This window comes from Gouania willdenowi, chromosome 21, assembly GCF_900634775.1.
Source record: "Gouania willdenowi chromosome 21, fGouWil2.1, whole genome shotgun sequence".
In the NCBI taxonomy this organism is placed as follows: Eukaryota; Metazoa; Chordata; class Actinopteri; order Blenniiformes; family Gobiesocidae; genus Gouania; species Gouania willdenowi.
Genome location: NC_041064.1, coordinates 6,669,998 through 6,690,314, shown reverse-complemented (window position 1 = coordinate 6,690,314; position 20,317 = coordinate 6,669,998). Strand labels below are relative to the sequence as shown.

General features: G+C 36.4%; 1 protein-coding gene across 1 annotated transcript in view; it reads right to left on the bottom strand.

Annotated features, from left to right (window-relative positions):
- Positions 1–20,317, bottom strand: part of asic4a (acid-sensing (proton-gated) ion channel family member 4a) — a 141,458-nt gene that overhangs the window by 72,581 nt on the left and 48,560 nt on the right. The gene's annotated exons all lie outside the window — the stretch shown is intronic.

The following is a 20,317-nucleotide window of genomic DNA, read 5'->3' as shown; positions in this document are numbered from 1 at the left end:
AATGCACGCATTACTCTGTAGTTACTGACCTGAGTTGCGACTGCTGCCGTGAGCTTGTCCCCACCAGAGAGCACACAGAGGTGGCTGTGATCTCAGCTGCTGCTCAGGGCAGAGTGACAACCATCACTCCGCATCCAGACTGTAAAATTAATTCACCTTGGATAAGCTTCTCTTAGGTTTACACGCAATTTATCCCGCCTGTTCTCACTCTCCCTCTGACACCAGTGTGTGCGGCGGATCCTACGCAGTCACGGGGATCTGCGAGGACGCAAAGCGGCCCATTCAGTGTTTGTGCCTTTAAACTGTTGCTTCTCCACCTCGGTCTTTCTTTTTCCACTTGATTAGCCGTGTAACTGTTTTGTCTAAAGGCTCAAACATACTCGGGCGAACCCTGTGCAAAACGGACTTTGCGCGGACTGTCCGCTCTCCTCAGAGCTTATATACCCGGGCAGACCGCTGTGTAGTAGTTTCATTTATATCCTACATTTCCCACAATCCTTAGCACTTCTCTGTAGTCCTTGTACTCCTGGGATGTGTATTAAAGGTCTCATCTGCCAGTCTCTCCTTTAAGCTCGTGTTCATTTCTCCTGCTCTGTTTCACCAGGTGGTGAAATGCAGGTCAGTGTTATAATTGATGCGGGCTGATACAACGCAGAACAGTGCTTTGTGTGATACCAACTATGCGGATCGTAAAATCTAAGCTTTGCATTTTATTGGCCTGGTGGACTCCGCTTTCCGGGTGTCCGCCCGAGTGTGTTTGAGCCTTAACGCCGTGATGGAGACTTCTGCTAGAACGTCCATCATTACACGTTTACTACTGATGGTACGTGAATGCGCCTGACTTCAGTCGAGCAGCCAATAGTAATGCCCAAAACAACTCATGGAGCACACGTGTTTGTAGAAAGATCTCTGATTGGCTGAAGTCTAGCGTCACACTCCTGGGTTTCTAAACTTCCTTTACAGGACCAGGAGAAGCAGCAGATATTCACTGTCCACTCAGAACACTTTTTATTACAATATGCTCAAAGATAAGCGATTTTTTACCAAATGATGCCAAAAAAAAAACGTACATACTGCAGCTTTAAGTAACTCAGGTCCCATTGCTTCATGGTGTATTACCAAAATAATGTCATGTAGATTGGTAAACAAATACATTTATGGCCGTTTTACATTTTAATCCTAGAGCAGTTAAAACGCTCTAGGATTCGTTTGCTCGGACACTCCGCCTCGTTTGGGCGGTGTGAACACACAATCCAAGTCTAGAGCAGATCATACGGGCGAATTCTGTTGTTGAATCTGTTTCGACACCAGCATGCAGGAGAAATACTCGGACTGCAGCACATGCAGAATAATTGTGTTGGAGGTTGACTCGATTGTTTTACTATCACTATTAGTTTTGATGGAGAACCAGAAGTTTGAGGTGCACTCCTGAACTGAGTCCCTGTGGGAGCAACTGCACACAGAAAATGTTGCAAGATCTTGCAGGCAAAGCAGTGGTGTGTATCCGAGAGCATGAATGAGGATATTTATCGTGGCCTTGGCCATCACTGGCCGGCCACCCCCCCCCACCACCCCCCGCCCCCCGCATTCGCTATGGACTTGTGGATTTGCACAATGCATAATTTCAAGGCCAATGTACTGAAAATGTAAATAATGCTGCAAATGACTTTGGCGCATTAAATACAGCCCACTGACATCGTACTTTTGACTGTAATACATCTTGCCTCGAGTGGCCCCATTAATGTAAATCAGAAAAAGTGCTAAACCAACATAAAAAACCACCTTGGTGCTTCCGTGTCACCTGGTAGTTCTTCTGTGTGATGATTGTGCTTATGTGCTGTCAGGATCAAACAAAGAGCTATGCATGTTTTTACCGAGCCAGAGCATTAGAGGGGAATGCTTTTGTCAGCAACACGAGAGCCTCCACTAAGCGTCAGTTAACAAGGCTAAAAGGAAAAAAGTGTTGCATGCACACACACAATCTTATTAAAAGGTGCTATGATCTCCCCGGCCTCCAGCTGTATCACTGGGTAGTTGTAAAGTAAATTTAGCTGAGGAGAAAGTCAATGAAGCGATGATGAAAATGAGCCCCCATGATGCAGCTGATTGATTTTTTCAGTGAGAAATGGCAGGTGTGTGGGGAGTACTTGTCGGCACTCCACAAATTGCACAAGGTGAGGGAAATCGTCTTTGCCGGGTATTCACACGCCGCCTGAATGCATCATACGGAACGAGAGGAAACTGCAAGCGTTGAGTTTTGAGGCTAAAGTTCTTTGACCTTGAGGGGGAAACTTTTGCAGATCACAAATCAGACAAAGTATATCCACGGCTTTACTTCTCCAGCCACGTTACCAAAAACCAGCGAGAATAAAACAACTTGTGACTTGTGTTGAAAAGAATAAATGGAGATATCAAGGCTGCAGGGAACAGCTCTGAGCAGAGAGCATCAATCGATGGTGATGTGTGTGAGCTAAGTGAGGGCTAACAACAGAGCCTAGAGTAAATTGAGCATGACATCACAACTAAGACAAATAATCAAAGAATGGTCAGTGATGCCAGGCCTTCATTCTTCCTTTAATTTCAGAACATTTAACAAAAAGTGGCAGCGATGATTCAGTGTTATACAAAGGGGAAGTACTCACGTTACTGTAATTGAGTTGCTCTTGTGGGTACTTGTACTTTTTTAAGTGCATTTCTAAATCAGTAAATTCATTTTAACTGAAGTAAGTTTTAAAAGAAGTAAATTATTACATTTATACACCCAACTGTTGCTGAGTAAATCATTATTTTTTACTTTTAAAATGACCAAAGGACCTTGTGAAACTACAAAAAATGAAACAACCAGACAAAAATCTAATCTATCACATCATAGCCGACCAATCAGATTAAACGTAATGCACCACGCCAAAACAGCATTGAATGGAGGTTATTTTCAGTTTTAGAGTTTATAAATGTAGCTGTACTGAGAGCCTGAGAATTAGTGTTATATTATTTTAAAAACAATTTATTTTATACAGATGCCTTTGTGTAAAATAAAATAAGTTCCAAGTGTACAAGATTTGGTTTCTTCCTTTTTAAGTTTATACATGAGATATTTACTGTATGCAAGGGAAGATTTATTACCAACAATAAACATGGGGGGTGAAAGTAACTAGTAACTTTTAATTTGAGTACTATTTAATTGAGCTACTTTTTACTTGTACTTGACAATTTTATGTATGACTTACTTCTACTTGAGTAGAATATATCAGTACTCGTTACACCTCTGGTGTTACATACTATGCTCTTCTGGCCTTAAACATACTCTGCACTCTCAAAGCATTACGTTTGCACACGTTAAAGTATTGAATTTAAACGTTAATTATTTCAGACCAGAGAAGACAACCTATTTTTTTTTTTTTTACATCAAAATACATTAATTAGCAACATTATTGCACCAATTTGTGAATAGCCAAACATCACTCTTCTGTCTAAATTTTAATGCAATTTATTGTTAATTTAGTTATTTTTCTATATTATTTGAGTACTTCAAATAGTTGTCAGACAAAAACTGATAACACCTGCTGACTGAATATGACAGCTGATCAGCTGTTCCAAGGCCACAGAATACACATTTTGTTTTATTAATATTATTTACTAATTTCTACAATGTTAAACAAGAAAATCACAAAACAAAACTTTCAGTGTATATCTGATTTTTTCCAAATACATATGACCCATAACCTCTTTCACCCAATGACCATATGTTGGAGGATGTGGATCTTTCCATTTATACAATATTAGCCTTCAAGCCTACTTAAGGGAGCATCTACAGAGACGACCCAGGATAAAACAATCAAAGGACAGGGATGTACCGCTTTCCCACAAATGCTGGAAAAAGCCTCAAAGATGGATTGCCAATATCCAAAAAGTTTCGAACAGGTCCAAAATGTGCGCAGAAGCGTAGCAGGAGTGTGTTTGCAACGGTCGCATGAAGGATCCAGGTTCAGCTTGCATTTAAACAACTTGTCCTTGGACCAGTGCAGATGGTGTACCACTTTAAACTGAACTACAGCATGTCTAAGTGAGATCGAAGAAGAATTAATGTTCTGTATGACCAGTGCGGCAGGAGAGCCAGATATGATTGAGCCTCTCTCCAAAATTACCCAGCTAGGTACTGCAACATCGCTTCTTAACCAGTGCAACACCGCTCCAACGTTAGCTGCCCAGTAATAGTACATAAAGTTAAGGAGCGACATAACACCCAAAATGTGAGGTAGCTGTAGTATTTCCTTGCCTATTCTTGAATGCTTTTCATTCCATATAAAAGAAGAAATCAGGCCATTTAGGGAAAAAAAAAAGATTTTGAAAGAAAAATGGGTAGACTTTGGAACAAGTAAAGAAATTTAAGAATATTAATTTTAACAGCGGTAGATAATTAGCCTTGTAAAAGTCTTTATAATTCCTTGTTACCCAGATACCAAAGTATTTAAGTTTTTTAGAATTGCTTTTAAAGGGGACTGTTTCCGAAACATTTCTTTCCAGTGATGTTATGGGCATCATTTCACTTTTCTGGAGACTGACTTTATAGCCAGATATTTTCCCGAATTTACTAAGCAAATCTAGAAAAGTAGGGATGCTCGACAAAGGATTGGAAATAAACAAAAGAGTGTCATCAGCATAAAGCAAAACTTTATGCTCTGAACCCATACATATTATTCCCTTAATGTCTAAACTTTGCCTTATGGCTATAGCCAATGGTTCAATCACAACCACAATCCTGCCTTTTGCCTCATTGTAACTGAAAATAGGATGATATAATATTGTTGGTACGGACAGCCACCAATGGAGATGCATAAAACAGCCTCATCCATGACAGAAATTTTGAACTAAACTTAAACATTTCCATATTTTTGAAAAGGTAGTCCCACTCCACCAGGTCAAAAGCTTTTTCGGCATCTAGGGAAATTATCACCTCCTTATCTTTATGACCAGGTGGAAATATTCAACAGTCACCTTATGTTAAAAAAAGATTGTCGATTTTTCACAAACCCCGTCTGGTCAGGTGAAGCAATAATGGGAATCACCCTCTCAAGGCCTTTTGCCAGTACCTTTGCTAATACTTTTCCATAAGTTCCATAAACTTCTTGTATTTGACACCTACCACAGTGTCTCTCGTCCAACATTAACCTTGAATGTAGGCCTTTTTATTCATCATTTTATTTCTGATGTTTTGCTCATTTTAGAATTTGATTTTCACCTTTGGGTGTATTTTAAAGAGTTGTGACACAAATTATTGCTGGATGAGAAAAAAAAGTTGCCGCTGTAGTTTTTGTTCATGTTCTAATCAATATTTAGTTAATTACCATTATAATGATATAATTATTTTAAACCAAAAACACACATTTTAAAATCCCCATATATATATATATATATATATATATATATATATATATATATATATATATATATATATATATATATATATATATATTTTTTTTTATATATAAGCCTTTGATTGCATAACTACAGTATGTATAAAGACATGTTTAAATGTACCTGCAGACAAAAAGGAGCAGCACAAATGCGATTTCTTTAGAGCTGCTTTCTTTTTTCTATTTGAGTAGGCGAGCAGGAATAGGTGGTTAGAGGGCAGAGGCGAGGAATGGGAGACAAAGCGAGGGGGGGAAAGAGCCGATGAACTGATGGCCTTTGATACGTGTTAACAGAACAACAGTCTGGCCCTGACGACAGGAGTCGGCCTCTTGCAGGCTAATGTTAATTAGAGCCTGTCAGCAGAGAAGCCTCTTAAAGGAAGGGTCAGAGAAAAAGGTCAGTGTGCTATATTAGAATTATTTTACATGTTTCAACAAGACACCATTTTTTTCCCCCTTTAAGAATCTGACACCGACGGGATCCCATTAAGAAAAAGATAAATAAATGGCTTTAACGGGTTACTGTCATACCATAGAAATCTGTGTTCTCATGGTTATTTCATTTTAAAACCAAATCAAAAATAAATAAACAGTGTGGTTCTTTTGTTTTGTGTGATTTTATGAAATGTGTTTTCTCTTTCAGTTTTACTCTTTCCTGTGGGCCAAATTGGATGATCCAAAGGGCCGGATTTGGCCCCTGGCCCTTTAGTTTGACACTTGTGAATTAGATGAGAGATAATTATTTGTGTATTTTACAGCTGATTTAGGACCTGTTATCATTAGAGATGCTAACAGAAAGCTAACACAAGAGGAAGGTTAACTTTTATTAGGTTATTTCTTTCAAGCTTAGTAATTTGGTTTAATTGCAATTGGACTTAAGTAATTGAGAACTTAATTATTAAGTGATTTTCTGAGGATAAAAAATATTATATTTTAATTTCAGTTGGAAAAAATGTTGGTCACTGTAATCGTAATTGAATTGTAATGGAACATGGGTAATTGATAACGTAATTGTAACTGAAAAAAGCAATTGACCCCAACCCTGCCCACCACTGGGGTTAGGAGTTAGGTAGGTGTCATGTCATAATAATGACAGCGTAATGTCAGCCTTTATGTATAAAACTTTAAGTAAATTGTTACAGAATATTTTTCAACAAAAAGAAATAAAATATCAAGTTACAAATTCAGTTTCAAAGCAGTAAATTCAATTTCAAGTTGTTGCTTCCCAATTCAATACCAACTAATGTCTTTCCCGTTGATTGGTTACCTTGTTCGGCTTCCTGATCAATATAAATAAAGGTTTTAATATTTTTGGTGTGGTCTGAGCCTTTTTTGTGTTGAATAAAATTTTATTTAAATGGTAAAATGTGGGAAACCTTGATATGAAATGTTTTTAAATAGTTGTTAACTATATATGTGTAAAACTGTACATAGAACTGTAAAATGGTTCTCCAGTTTTGCGTTAAATTATAATTGACAATTTTTAAATCAAGTATTTTTATACAAAATACGATATATATATCAATATATGGGATATTGTAGTTTTCTATATTGCAGAAATAGAAAACTCAATACATTTTGAATCTCGATATATCGCCCAGCCCTAATTCCTAAATTATAATACAGCCTAAATTAAAACAAATGGATATATGAAGCACATTTGTTTATTTAATATACTTACAGTTCATATACAAGTCAACACGTTGCATATTTACTGTTAATTTCAAGTTGCTTGTCTTTAATTTAGACATTAACATTTTATTTTTATGACATATTTTCTTTTAATTTCTCACGCTCACTCGTGGTTCTCTGGTATTCACTAATGACTCGAGATGAGAATAGAAAAACGGTTCTTTCTGAGAACCGGTTCCCAGTCATCCAATTCCTAGGAATCGTTTGTTTGCTTTCCTGTCAATTCCGCTTATCAGTTTGCAAATAAAAAAATAAAATGTGTCATATGTTGTAATAATAATAATAATAATAATAATAATAATAATAATAATAATAATAATAATTCATCAATTTTATATAGCGCTTTTGTATATGTTGTTATCCAGTGAAAACTATCTTTACCTGAGTTAAAGCAAACAAATCCATTTGTATTATTTAATTCCCTCACCCAATGGTGAGGGAATTAAATAATCGGAAAGGAATCGAATCGATAAGTAGTATCGATAATGGAAACTGAATTGCTAAATTCTTATCAATTCCCATCCCTACTAATGACTTATTAGACATATTTGTTGCAGACTTTACATCATTTAACACTTTTTGAAAGCAGTGTATATTTGTGGTGCTTGTGATTGGCTGATTTTTCATGGTGACTCACGTCATTCCTTCCTCTGTGGTGGACGTTAAAATCTCAGTTATTAATCTAACAGAACACGTAACTGTGTCCCATCCTGCTGCTCTTTAGGAAGGTAAACTCTGTCACATTTTAAAACGTATTTACACAAGTTCTTTGTTTTTTTTCTCTGGAATATCTTCATTCATCCATCTCTCTTTTGAGTGGTTTCCGGGTTTGCTCCTGCTGCTGTCGGCACTAATCTTGAGAGAACTGCTACCCAGGCCACTTCAGGTGGCAGTTCCCGTGAGGCTAGTGACAGAGTTCCATTTAATAAGGCAAATAAATGTTTTTATTTATTTATCTTTTTATTATTATTACTCAAAGCTGATGTCTGGAGTTTCTGAGAAGCGTCTAGACGTCCCGCCCTAAACAGCTTCACTTCCTCCCATTGCCTGTCCAATCTACCAGATGCCACGCCTCTACTTTTCTGTATGCACATTGTGGGACATAATAAGGTCGCATCGTGTTGCATTGATATAAGTCTATGGGTCAGGTAAGAGCCAAAATCATATTTACCTGTTTGCTGTTGCGACGCGCGGCCTTCTTACCGCGCACAGTTCCGCATTCACTTTGATTGACAGTCTAAAAAACAGGAAGTCGAAGCCTATTGGCTGGACAATCACGGCGATCGTTTCCATTTGTACAGGGGTCTATAGGACGAAGGAGGGAATTATATACATTAATGTATATGAATGACCACTGGCAGTAGACCATAGTAAAAGACCAGTTAGGTTTTTTTTTCGCATTTCAACAGAATCATACATAAACAGATTTCTCCAGATATCAGCTTTAAAATAGGGTATATTTACGGGATAATACTAATACGGGGCAATGGCAGGAAAGAGGGGTAAAATACGCGAGTTTCCCGGCCAAAAAGGGATACTTGACAGGTATGTTTATTCCCCCTTTCTTTTTCTCTTTTTTATGGCCGGGAAATCCCCAGTGAGTGTCCCCATACGCCAGTCCGCCCTTGGCCCTAGGTTGAAGGGAATCTATGGACAATGAGGAATCTAGAAAACACCCATTTAAGCAGCAAACGGAAGTCGTGACCATCTTGACTCCCGGTGATACGACTATAAACTCTAATCTGAGTTGGGGTTCAGCCGTCATGCCACGCGTGTCAGTGTGAATAATGAGCCTCTGTCCTCTGCCTCCTAAGCTGCGCTGGCCTTTGACTTGTTTACACAGATTAAAGATGTGATGTTGAAACGGGTGCGGGATCAAACAGCGGCTCTGCCGAGGCGTAACAAATGTCAGCATGATGAAGGTGAGGAGTCTTAATACTGTATTATCTCTGCCACATTGTTTATTGGATACACAGGAGACAACAGCTGTGATGAATGTCCGACAGAGAGGGACACACATTTCTACCTGTCTCCACCTGAGTGGACACGGGGAGGGAAAACAGGAAGAGGATAATTTACAGGCTGAGATTTGTACCACTAGAAACTTAATTTGAATAGTTATTGAATTTGAAAGTAACAACTTGAAATTTGATTTTTTTTTTTCTATTGTACATTCCAAAAACTCAATATATTTCTGCTTCTCAAATTCTACATGACATAGAGGCACACTTCCGGTCCGCCAGGTTGAGCAATCAATCACTGATTCATGGAACTCCTGTTTACGTCTACAAAAAACTCCTTTAAGGCCAGTCTATTATTATTATTATTATTATTATTATTATTATTATTATTATTATTATTTTATTTTTTTTATATTATTATTATTATTATTATTATTATTATTATTATTATTATTATCATTATTAATAATAATACACTTTGATTATTTATTTTCAAAAACCTTTTATGTAGTTTTTTTTTTTTTTACTACAACTTTTACTTATTTTGTCTCCCATTTTCATTCAGAATTGTAGCTAGCCATGCTGGTTTCTGTTTAAATAAAACAAAAGTCTGAGGATTATGATTAGACACATGAACACGACCACTGAAACAAATCCAAAAGGGCACAAATGTGTTATCATGTTATTATAAATGTATGCTTACACTGTACGTTTAAAAAAATGTTTCCACAATCATGTGGATGCTCTTTCCTTGCATCAAACATGGACTTTAAACCACTACTGCTTCAGGATGTCTAACCCTAACCCTAATGTCTAAAACCAATATTTGATTCTTCATACAACTCAATGTGGACCTGTTAATCAGATATCTGCAGCTCTGTTCACCCGCACCAAACAAAAGTAGAGCCACAGGTGGAAAAATAAAAAGCATTAAGTCGCACAGCTCCACCACATCACTCAAAGGCCTGCTGAGAGATGACAACGCACACCAGTGTGCACGTGGTATGAGCAAAAGCCTGACAACATCTCCCCCTGACCACAGATTGAGAGGTAGTCTTTCAATGAGCAGCTGACTGAAATGAGAACATCAGTCACAGTTTTCTATCTTCAGGTTGTCCATTTGGACAAAGTGAGTAACAGGCTTGCATTTCCATTTCCTGCGTTCAGTTTAGCTGCTGTTTCAGCCTGAAGAGGAGGACTGAATGTTCAAACTGAGCTGACTAACAACAGGAGGAGAAAAACACAAACATGGACATGGATATTCGTCCTTTTACAATATGTGATATGAGCTGGAAGATAAATGAGTTGTAAAGCTGTATGATGAATAAAAAGTGCTACATTGGGATTACTGATGCAACAACACATGAGTGGGTGAACAATTCACATATCTGTGTTTGAAATGTCGGCAACACTTTGCCGGGTTAACGTTAATATATACACTAGAAAAGTAACGATTAATCGTAAGGCAGTTAAAAATCGATTCATAGGTATCACGGTTGATATCGATTTTTTGAAAATTGAATCGCAGTACTTTTTTTAACCATTCTATCCACAAGTGTAGGTGGCGGGCGGAGTCTGCTAATACTTTCTGTCTGGCTGCCTTCTACTCTTAAATATGTTAAGAAATGATTCATTACCCCTTAAGCACCGAAAGAATATCTGTAAAAATACTTGAATATCTGTAAAAGTCACATTTTTCTATTAGCTCTGTCTGCTAGCATAGCTTATCTTCTTCACTGCAAGATATCTGCATGCCAAGCGACCACTGTATTACCAGCGCCCTCTGCTGGTCCAAACAAATATGACGTGAATCAGGGCATCACGGTTTTTTTTTTTTTTTTTAAATTCCAATTGTTAAGGCACAAAATACATTTTCAGTTGCACTTTTAAAAAGAAAAAGAACTATTATGCAGTTTTGCATTGTTTATTATAGAACCAGAATTTAAATTAATAGGCTTCATTTTCATTTGTATTATAATTTTATTTATTTCATTCAAGATTTATTTTTAGTTAAATTGCATTGTTTTGAATTGTTTATCAAGGAATTCTTTTGACAATGAAAAATAAAAGGAAAATAATACAGCATTTTCTAGTTTTTTTCCCAAAAAAAAAATTAGTCTACAGTCCCATTTTGTAAAATAAATCGTGAGAGAATCGTATCGTGAACCCAGTATCGTGAATCGAATCGTATCGGGAGTTGAGTGAATCGTTACATCCCTAATATACACACTTTATTATGTTTATTATGTATTTTAAGCAGACTACGACTGAATGTATGCAAGCCTCTCATTCAGTGATGGTTTGTTTTGGAAGTAACACATTTCCTCTGAAGTCACTCAATACTTGAGTAGTTTTTTTAACGAGGTACTTTTTAACTCTTACTCAAGTACTTATTTTTACGAGTACTTTCACTTTTACATGAGTAATTATATTTTGAGGTAACTGTACTTTTACTTGAGTACCGTCGTTATTTACTCTACCCACCACTGCCTAACTCTAACTTGAAGCATAACCCTACCAAAACCCCCCTAGATCCCTCCACCTTACCTAAAAAATGCCAACATAGCTCCAAAGGTGTCATAATTTAGCAAAAGCTCTTAGAATTTAGTGAACGACACTTAATGGCAGCTTAAAAACAGCCTCATGTATAAAACTCCATGTAAAGTGTTACTGAAATGTCATAATATTCTTCAACTCATACTAAGTCTGACATCAAAATTAGTATACATTAGATAGTATGCAAAGATTAAGAAGAAATACCTTGATGTACACTATATCGGGAGATTGTTTAGGTATGCACGATGGGCACACTAGTCATACTCAACCGTCCCATGATGCATTGCGAGTGGAATGTAAAATGGTCCTAGGACCGGCTTCAAGCTAAAAGTCAAACATTCCCTTTTCAAAACAAAAGCATCTCTTCTTCTTAAAATATTTGTGTATTACAATGTAATAAGAATTGTATTTTTTTAATGAATTTGGGAAAAATGTAATGAAAAAAAATGCACCCCCTGCTTCCCAGCAAACGCCACGTGTGCCTGGATGTAGTACACTATATCGGGACATTTTTAAGTATGCACGGTGGGAACACTAGTCATACTCAACCACCCCATGATGCATTGCCAGCAGAATGGAAAATCTTCCCAGGACCAGCTTCAAACTAAAAATCAAACATCCCCTTTTCAAAACAAAAGCATCTTTGTCTTCCATTACTTTTTTTTTAAACACTTTTGTAAATAATGCTCTTGTTTTAAAGTCAGTAGCACAATGGAGGGTCTCTGAAAATCTCTGAAAAGTCGGCAAGAAATATGTATATGCGAGTTTTATGGATCAAATGAACACATGTTCATATTCTACTTGGTCACTTTTTCGCTTAAAAATGTTTTCAGAACTTTTAAAGGTGGAGAATCAACAGAGATATTTAGCCTCAGTGTGATTCAGGTTTTAGTCGTTGTAGGTTTAAGAAACTTGGAGGAATACTTCAGCGGGAATGCTAATCATCGATCACCATCCTAATCTATAAGTATATAGTAGACAGTATATACTCATTGAGTTTGTAGTGTGCCTTTTCAAACACAGCCAATGACAGGAAAAGATGACATCGCGCTATGAACTATTGGCCTTCCGGAACATCTTCAACACCTCTTGGTTTCTGCTTTCCTTGAGCTCGCCTAAGGATGTCTGCGTTATCATTGAAAAAAACCCTGAAAGGTTGGATAAAATTAGATGCAATAAAACTGTTGAAAGTTACCTTTACAATAGAACCAATCTGTAACATGTTATTCACAGAAATACACCATGGTCTCACACATCTCACTGTAGAGGAGTTCACCCTAAAGGTTGATATTGTACGGCAGGAGTGTCAAACTCATTTTAGTTCATGGGCCGTTTGATCATAAGTGGGCTGCAGATTTCAGGCAGGAAAACAAGCAATTTCAACATTAATGTGCCTTAGTTTGCACTTCCACGTATAAATTATATTATATAAAGTATATAAGTGACAGATATCAGTCCCTGCAGGATCTTTACTTTTATTTCTTTAAATTTTGTGACCAATTTTTTCATTGAATTGCAGAAATTTTGTAAAATCATTTGAAAAAAAATTGTGTGATTTTGGAAAATTTCAGAATTCTTTCAACAATTTCAGATTAAAAATGACTGCCGTTAAGGGATTTAAGCATAGGGAAACTGAGCCACACCAACTGTTTCATTGACTTTGTGTAATTAGATGGACTGAGTTATCTACACTTGAATTAATTTGGAATTAATGCAATAATTCATGCTTTCTTTGTTATTTTGCCCTCGGGCCTTGAGTTTGACACACGCTCTAAGGAGTTCCTTGGTTGGTGTTTGACGGAAACACTGGATAATTCTTTTAAATAATCATATGATACATTATTATATTTTTGTTTTTCAACTGAAAAAAGTAAAGTGTAAAGTAAGTTTTTTTTTGGGACGGACAAATGATGAGCAAATATAGACGATTGCTACCTGGATATCTGATAAATCACACAATCAAGTTTTGGTTTGGTGTTTACTTTAATTTTATGGGATTTTCCAGGTCAACATATCCACTCCATGTCATGCAAAAGATCATGTCTGAGGATCTGTGTGACCTAAGCCTAAAAAAAAAAAAAAGAGAGACAGCTATTGTACAGGAACATTTTGTCAGGATTCTAAACGTTTTTGCACAACAGCCATGAAAACATGAATCTGCTGTTTGATGCTTCGGTAATAAAGGTCAAGCTTGGACTCTAATGATATGCCTATTATCGGTGTCTGCAGAAATCTATTGAAAATGACCTAATTATGTTGATGAACAGATCAAGAGCAACCCCGGCGACACTCTTCATTGGACGCTGCTTATTCCAAGTCACGGCCTCCCCACTGCTGTCATATCAGATGGGATCACAAGCATGGTGGGGTGGGGCGCAGCTTGCAACATGCATGGCGGCTACGCCATGACATGTTATTAATTAGGTTTAAGCCATTTTGCCGTGAGGTGTGATCTCCTAATTAGGATCCGTCACCTGTGTGAAACACAATGAGCTCTGCAGGGAATCTATTCACTTCTGTGAGTAAGAAGAGTCAAGCTTAACGGAAAGTCACCAAACAGAAACATACGCCGGAAGCACTTAAAAAAACCTCTCGACAGCTGCGGAGAGATTAATGTTTGCGTTTTCAAGGCCTAAATGGAGTGTTAATGTTGTGTTTCTGGGTTTATATTAACAGTACATGACAGAAACAAACATAAAAGGTAATTAAATTGCGATTAAAATTCCTTTCTGTGTGGTATCTGATAGCGTTCACATGCGTGTGACTTTAAACTCACATTATGAAAGGGAAGACAACTCTTTGATGACTAAACATGGCAGTAAATGAAGCTTTTTTCCATTGCTCAGGAATTAAATCTAAATGCACGTTCACAACGTCTCAGTCGATTTTCATGCACCGATGTCTCGCACACGCACACACACACATGCACACACACACACACACACACACACACACCCTACAAGTGAAGTAAACTGTGCTGTGAGCAGTTTTGTTGAGCTCATGAAAGCAGTTCTTTTTGAAGGACTTTTGGGGAAATGTTTGCTTTGCAGTTTGGAATGGGTCTGTATTAACTAGAGCATAGCCAGGGAAATATTAACAAGTGTCTCAATGAGAGTGAAACTTTCCCATCATCATCATCATCATCATCATCAGTGCGTCTTGAAGAAAGAAAATCACTTTTAACAGAGGTCAACACAGATGGCAGACTTCAGTCCTGTGGTTCTTAATCTTTTTTGGATTGTGACCCCTTTTTGACATCAAGAATTTCTGGCGACCCTGAAGACATTTTTTTCCTAGATTGAGTCGATGACGTGACACCTAAATATTCTGTCCAGATGCATAAAGTTTAAATGCATAAAAAGATATCAAATATGTAGTAACTTAGTATATATGTTATTCAAAGTGTCCAATAACATATATACTAAGTTATATATGTCACACCACCAGACCGTGGTGTGACGGTCTGGCCATAACTGCTGTTGTTGAAAAAATCTTTTAGTTTTTCTTCAACAAAGGCATTTTTTTTTTTTATAATTAGATTTTTTGCCTCATCGATCACAAAGACAGAGACAATTACAGAAAAAAAATGCCATAGACAAGATTTACAAATCTTATACATAATAATACAGTAGGTGTGTGTGCGTGTGTGTGATTTTATGATGATTATAATAATAATGGTATTGTGCTATTAGAAGATGAGGTAATTGAGTTAATATTAGTCAAATATGTTGGGCAATAGAACAATATATTTATATATAGATATATATACACACATATAAACATATGAGTTGGACCCCACCCACATTTCAAAGTATTGCAGTATTTTTTCCATCATAATATTTACACAAACCTTCCCCCATGATGCCCATATTATGAAATATCATGCGGTGAAAATCCTCATACGCCATTGACCAAATACGGAGTAGCCAGGATTCGTGACAAGCTGTGATTTAAGTACATTTTTATTAGCATTATTATTAAATAGATTTATATTTCACAGAGTGAAAGTATAGAATACAGTAGTTTAAGATTTTGTGTTCTTTTAATTTGAAAAAGAATAATAAAAAACTTCAAAAATGTATTTCTAATTAGTAATTATTTTTATTTAATCAATTATTAGACATTTCAGGTGACCCCGCGGTTGAAAAACACTGCTTTAGTCGGTTTGCTCTGACCACTGAATGTCTTTAATCCATCGCTTTATTTTCTAGGATATATTTCATCGTAAAAAAAAAGGCAAAGCTTTTAGCAATATTCACACACTGTACTTCCCATCTAAAATACAATTTTCCCCTTCTATTATTTATTTATTTATTTGCTTTGTTTTGAAGGAACTAAAGCTGAGTGAAGGCTTCATGCAGAACATGTAAGTGGCCACCTGAGCTCTTATTGATCCGACCATATCGCACACAAAGATGTGACGCACACGCGACCTTTGGACAAAAATCAAAAGTGGTCGAGTGCTGAGTGTGACTGACACAGCAGCACCCTGCAGTGCCGTGCGTGATGGTCTATTTGTTGCTAACATTTAACGAAACACTAGGGGTGGGACGATACACTGAGTTCACAATACAATAAGATGGACGACAACAGGCTAGGGATAACCATACAATACAGTATGTTTGGAGAGGAAAAATCCACAAATAATGGCATTAGAAAACAACCGTACATTTATTTGACTCAAAAAAGTCTGAGAAACCATTAATCATTATGTAATTTACAAACTCATTTGGGAACTACAAGTTTTAGATATCTCCAAAATAATACACAAATTAAATAAAACTCCACAATATTAGCAGGGCTCACATTTTCTTGAATCACGACAGTCAATTTTAATCTCAAATTGTTAAAATAACTTAATTTTAAGTTTTAAGTTTAACTATGGAAAAGGGGTGGGATTTAAAGTTTATACTTTTTCCCATTACCCTTTTGAGATATGTTTATTGTTTTTGTGAAACAATAATAATATTGTTATTAAGTGCTGTTAGATTGATCTCTAGGTATATGTATGTACAGTATATACAAAGTACTATATGTACTATATTGAACTGACTCTACAACATACTCAATTAATTCATTCATTCATTCATTCATTCCAGATTTGAACCAGGGACCCTCCGACTACAAGCCCGCTTCCTTAACCACTAGGCCACATCTTATTTTTAGTTAAAAATGATAATCATACTGAATATTAGTGGCAACTCACAAAACAACAACAAAAACACACAAAATACTGAATAATAAAAACAACAAAATACACAGAATGACACCAAAAACACATGCACTACGAGAGAAAAATACTTATTACCAGCAACACACAAAACGACTACAAAGACACAATAAATGAGAGAAAAATGCACAAGATCACTACAAAATACACAAAAAAAAAAACCAGAGAAAAATATAAAACGACAAAAGAAAAAAAAACAAAACAATTGACATCAAATACACACACTGAGAGAAAATAATGTAAATACCAACAACGACAACAACAAAAACACACAAAATAAGAGAAAAATATGCCCAATAATGAAAAAGAAAAACAACAACAAAACACACAAAAAGATGATAGAAACAATCTGCTAAGAACGTTCTAATGTTGTCTAAAGGGGGTACATGGATTCAGAAGTAAGAGAAAATGACGTTTTAATATTGCAATATCTTGTGGCTTCGATATATTGCATCACCTTTACAAAACACCAAAAAGCCGAATCTAAAAACAATATTGTGTGTGTGTGTGGGTGTGTGTGTGTGTATGCATCGTAAAGCTTGGAGTTTTCTCACATTCTGTCAGATTGCTGAACATCTGTGTGGAAACGAGCGCACAGGCTCTAATCACACAGCAGCCACATTAAAGCAACTGTTTGAAAGCTTTCTGTGAAAAACCGGGCAGGTAATTCTCGCAATCATTAACCTCCAGCTGACCCTAATTCAGCTTTACAATCCCCTGGATTGTGAGGATTAATGCTACATAATTAGGGTCAGCAGTGGACAAACGCCACATATATAAAACCAGCGCTGACAGGCTGCTATTGAATGTAATAAGAGCACGGAGCTACAATGCGCTGTTGTCCAATATGGAAGTGGTGGATAAAGCTGTAGAAGAAGAAGCACACAACATGTTGATTAACTGGCTTTACGTAGGGAGTTACATCCTATTCATCCTAAATGAACTTTGTATGTATAGTCCGTACACGGTTACAACAAACCATTAATAACTAATCATACGACTTGTGCTATAAATTATTTTTAAATATAATAATGCAATTACTTAATTCTATTAAGCTGTACTTAAATTTTGTTTTAAGTTACGCTTACTTAACTAATGTAGTTAAAGTTACTCAAAAAGAAAGAACATGTTACACCAACTCGACATATTTAAGTGAGTAGAACTTTGCGTAAAAACTATTTACTTTAAACGTTCGGGTATACAGTGCAAAGGTGAATACAGGATGTCCATCTGTCATAGTGCAGTTATAATAAGTATATTTTAGATCACACATGTCAAACTCAAGGCCCAGGGGCCAAATACGGCCCTTTAAAGCTCTCAATTCGGCCCACAGGTGAAAGTAAAACATTTTTATTATTCAGTACCTCCGAATACACAATTTCAATGAAACTGCACATTTTTTCCATGACTATATCACATGATCAATGTGGCATGATTTAATTTTTCTCAAATTATTCCCTAAAATGATCCCAAATTAAATAAATTTGGTCACAAAAATCATATAAAAATTTAAGATCCTGCAGGGACAAATTCAATTCAATTTTATTTAGATTACAACAGTCATCTCAAAATGCTATTGAAATAGAAAATTCATAATAGGAAGGAAAATATCCATCACTTATTGCTTAGATATTGTTGGTGCCTTACATACTTTAAATATGCAACTAGGGTAAAAGGATGATAAAATGACTTGTTTTACCACCTAATATCTGTGAGTGTGACACCCCTGTTTTAGATACTCACTATGTTCACCTGGATGTGGTTCGGCAAGGCAAGGCAAATGTATTTGTATAGCATGTGCATTACATACACAAGGCATTTTAATGTGTTCTACATGATTAAAAAGTGCAATAGAAAACATTTAACATTTTAGAACATTATATTTAGCACTAAAACATTTAAAATCAGCAGTAAAAACATTAGATCAACTACAATATGATAAAGCGTCTTCCTCCGAGTCATATGGAGTAAAGAAAAAAAGTGTCATTTGAGTTAAAACCAGGTCCATGTTTAAAATGTTCACCAAGGATGACTAGAAGCCTGAAAAACTCACTAAAAGTCACTAAAAACACCTCCAAGAAACTCATTTAGCATCACGAACTGACCACAATCACACAACATTGGTTTTTTCTGCTCCTTTTCAAATTGTAACCTGTAAAAGTACCCAAACACCCATAATAATACAAGAAAGAAAGAATAATTTACCCATCCTTTACCTCCAATCTATATATATTGTAATTTACATGCTACCAAACTATGGGCCTCTTAATTCTATCCACATAATCATAATCTAATGAATTACTTTCCAGAATGTAGAAAAGTCTTTTCTCAAGTTTAAAATTTAGTCTAATATTAATTATGTTTCTGATTTTTCCCAAGCAACATTGAAAAAGTCACTTAATTTAAGTAATGCTGCTAATGAGTTGATTTTGTGCCAATAATTTAGTAAACAAAGTTTTGGAACATAAGTATTTTTCTTATCTTGGTTATATTTGGCAGAATTAAAAAAAGCTAGTTTTAATAAAGAAGTGATGCATACCAGTCTTTGTTTTCAATGCCGTGTCCCTTCCAGTTATTCTAGAAAGTTATTCAGTGAATCCATTCAAAATGTTAATAAAAATGGGGTTTTACAGACTTTGTCATTCGTTTTTGCAGATTCATTTGACTTGTGTCACTGGGCTGCTGTTTTCACTGCCACCAAGTTCTACACAATCATTATTTTTCTGGGAAATAAATGGCATTATCTGTTCTAGTACAGCCTCCATAGCAGAAGGAGCAGGAAACACCTGCCGACTGACAGTTAGCTGCAGGAGTCGCGCTATCGTCATCGTTTAAAGCAGGTGATCCGGGCCATGAGCTGCCAGACGGACGTCAGCTTTGAAGCAGTTTAAAGGCTAACGTGGGGGAGGGGGGGGGATATCAAAGCACTATAATATCAGGCACAGTCATCTATTCACAAACTAACTAACCTGCGTGTGCCATCATGCAAAGCGCTAATCCACCGTTGTTGTCCACGGTTTAACCTTGGGGTTAGACCGTTTAACTTCCCAATACAAAGACGACCCCCCCCACCCCCACCCCCATAAACTGTTTAACATTTGGTAGCTATCATGGTTATTAGCTAGAGATAGCTATAATTAAATTACACCTAAACAAAATGAACATTGCAGATATCTGCAACACCTTTCTGCCAATTTTCTATCCAGATCATCCCACTACATTATCAGCAGACACCACGTAGAAGACATTAAGTCAGGGATGCTCAACATGTGGCTCTTTATGTCCTAATTTTAGTTATTATTCCACCAGAAAACCTGAAAAGGGGGAAAATTTTTAACCCATTTTTTTTAACCTATTTCCTTTGTCCCATTTTTGCCTTTTTTTCAAAATGTTATCAAAGTCGGAACTGAAGATTATAATCCCTTACTAATGCTTTATAAAGCATCCATAAACATTAGTTGGAT